The sequence below is a fragment of the Poecilia reticulata genome, unplaced genomic scaffold, assembly GCF_000633615.1.
Source record: "Poecilia reticulata strain Guanapo unplaced genomic scaffold, Guppy_female_1.0+MT scaffold_207, whole genome shotgun sequence".
NCBI classification, from domain to species: domain Eukaryota; kingdom Metazoa; phylum Chordata; class Actinopteri; order Cyprinodontiformes; family Poeciliidae; genus Poecilia; species Poecilia reticulata.
In genome coordinates this window covers 163515-166840 of record NW_007615021.1, presented here as the reverse complement: position 1 = coordinate 166840, position 3326 = coordinate 163515, and the positions used below count along the sequence as shown (strand labels likewise).

The window sequence follows — 3326 nt, the reverse complement described above, 5'->3', positions numbered from 1 at the left end:
ATAACTCTTCATTCATTTTCTCTCTGTCTGTTATAGCACATTTTCCCTCCAGTCATGGGTAAACGCTTTTCATCCGGTTAGTATTACAAAGTTATTTGATTGCAACACATAAAATATATACGTTAACTTATTGTCTGTTTTAAATCACTCTAGTGAAATAAAGTTACAGTTAAACCATCTAAATATGGGTTAGGGTTTAGCTGGGCTTTAGATAGAGAACATGATAGATTTTGGTAAATACCAACTTTTATGATTTATTATAAGTACAGTAACCATGTCCTCATTTTTTGACTTAATTAATGATTAATGTCAATGAGAGGATTTTCAGTTTCTTGCTGTGTTATGCCTGGGGAAATTCTGTAACAACTCATTTCATGTTGTTCATAATGAATTTTTTGTCATGAAATATCAATGCTTTAAAAGTCTCCACAAGGAATTATATCATTAAGGTAGCAAGTGGGGGATTAAGTTTCCAGAAGTACAAACACATTTGAGTCGCATTGGCATTTCAACAAGAATTGTGCATGTGTTCTGTATATAAATGTCATAGAAAAGCTGTGACAATCATGGGATGGAAACTTTTAACATGTCAAAAAAAATCTAATTATGCAATGTGAAATGTGCATGAAGGTGATGTGGGAGCATTATTTTCTTATTGCAGAATGTCTTCCAGAAATTCTTTTGATGGCTGGATAACAGTGTGGTAAAGAGTAAAATGAAACCTAGAAGTGTAGAATAGTAACTGAAGCATGATTTGAACTGAAACATTATCTTCTTGACAATCTATAACCTTAATGAAAAAAAAACAAACTTTTTAAGTATTAGTTTTGATCTTTTTTAATTTAATCTGTTTTGCTGTGTTTAGCTTCTCCACCGTCTCCACGTAAGTAGAATTGATTTACTTACGTGTAAATCACATATTTATGAAAAATATGTTTTTCGGTCCTTAAATTACTATTCAATGAACTGTTAGATTGCTTGACCATCTCATCTATGTATTTAATCAAATGCAATATAAATAAAAAAATTCTGCTTTCTATTGCAAGACTGATGATTTTTTTAGCCACAGACATTGTTCTAAATTCTCCATTACAGTTTTAGAAGAGCCATGGAGAAAAACAACCTGCTGGGAGTGAGTACATTTTTGTCTGTACATCTGCATGTTACCAGTATGTTTGTTTCTGTTTCACAATCTTTTATCTGTGGAACAATTCTTCAAAGGGACCCTAGCTAGTTTTATAGCTGACGCATTAAACTGGACGTGAGGGGGAACTGACCAATCAAGTTTACTCTATTGGTCTATGTGTTGACCTCTCATGCCGTTTCAGTGTCTGGTCATGTCAAATCCCACATAGGCCATCCGTATTTGACATGCATGTAACGCGTGTACATTTTACGGTGTGTTAACATATTGCTAATGCACTGAGCCACTTCCTTGAGCCTTTTGGCCGCTTACTTTCTCATTGGCTGATGAGCTGTAGGGTTAAACTACTTCTATAAGCCTGGCAGGATTTGGCTATACTATTAAACCTGCTAAGAATTCTCTAATTTATATTTTTATTTCTTCCTTGTGTTAGCAGCCTATGAAAAATGTATATTTGGCTTTTGTAATAGAATCAGGGGCCTGACTTTTCTATCCCTTAGACCAGGGGTGTCAAACTCCAGTCGTGAAGGGCCGCTGTCCTGCAGTTTTTAGATGTGCCACAGGTACAAAACACCTGAATCAAATGGCTTAATTACCTCCTCAGTTCTCCAGTGTCTTGCTAATGACCTAATTATTCTATTCAGGTGTGGTGCAGCAGAGGCACTTCTAAAAGTTGCAGGACACCGGCCCTCGAGGACTGGAGTTTGACACCCCTGCCTGAGACCTTTCGTAGTGCCAAACGACCACTGACCTTGTAATGATTCACAACCTTGTAATGATTCACAACTACTAGTTGGATGTTTCCCTTGTATTTCAGTAGCCAATAGGTTAAAGAATTTTCTAAACTATACTGACAGTCTACTCAGGGGCGGATCAACTGGGGTGGCATGGGGTGGCAGTTGCCACCCCAAATAAGAGCCTTGCCACCCCTATTGCCACCCCAGTTGGCAACAATGAATTCAATAAATAGCTATGGCAAATCGGACATTAATTGTGTGCATGAATCTCTATTTTTCCGACAACATTGAATGCAACACAACGTAACCTGTCACCTACTGCTAAGTAGCGACATGTGGAGAGAAGGACAGAGTGCAAGGCAGCATCAGTATATTACTGAACTGGACATTACCTGACTTATAGTGCACCACACATGCACCATTGCTGTCCATTGAGTCAGAAATATTGGTGGTCAGGAAAATACCACAATTACCCATAGAATCTGAAAAAAGGATGCAAGGTTTAGCGGTTAACCTGATTTTAATTAATGATAAAATCAGGTTTTCAAAAAACAAATAGAGGGCGACAGAGAGAAAAAGACAAGAGTGTCAATTTGTAACCCAGTTTTTCTCCGAGAGGTGGGTAGACTGTGTGAGATTATCAACTATTTAGCATAATTAGCTTAGCTCATACTACTGTTTGCCTCCTTTTCACTAGTATTTAATAAATTAAAGAAAGAAATTACCAAGATATTCATATATTTAACATGTCCCTTGTACCTTTTACCACTTAACAGACGAGTCAAACAACAGCAGCTCTACACCACGTCCCTCCTGACCTGCCCTCTCCTAAGTGAAATTAAAGCTGGAGTATTAAATTTAAATTTAAATTTTTTGTCAGGCTGCCCAAGCTTCCTAGCGGCGTCCCGGTATATATATATATCAGTAACGTGCGGTCAGGGGAGGCAGGTGAGGCAGAACCTCACCTGTTATCATGGAAAAATAATAAAATATTGCTATTTTCACCCTGTGGTTTGGACTATAAAGTATCTATTTCTTACTTAGTATAACCAATTCTGATTAGTTTTGTCTTAAAAATCACTGTATTGTCGCATTTTTCCATTCAAATGCTCAGAAGTGAAGCCGGTGAGGCAGCAGCGAGCTCAGCCTCACCTGCGATTGCGCAACCTCTCGCTAACTGCACTGGCTGCCATTATATGACAGCATGTTCGTCCTGTCTGTACGCCRGMAATAAAATGGCTAAGAAACATTTAATATATGGACTGATTTTCCATAATTTCGCTTATGTATATAATGTAGTGTTTTTTGTCACCAACTGTGTGTGTATCGTGTTTTGTGTGCGGAGGAGCGATAAGAAATGGCAGAGAACAAACTCGAGGTGAGGCAGGCAGTGAGGCAAGAGCATATGCCTCACTGCCTGGGGGCTGTGAGGCATGTGGCGCCTC

General features: G+C 38.2%; 1 protein-coding gene across 1 annotated transcript in view; it reads left to right on the top strand.

The window, feature by feature from the left end:
- Nucleotides 1–1114: 1114 nt before the first annotated feature.
- The window catches only part of LOC103460206 (interferon-induced protein 44-like), a 4814-nt gene continuing 2602 nt past the window's right edge, over nt 1115–3326 (top strand). Inside the window, exon 1 of the mRNA XM_017303199.1 lies at nt 1115–1132. The gene's annotated coding sequence lies outside the window, so the exon portion shown is untranslated. The remainder of the gene's footprint in view (nt 1133–3326) is intronic.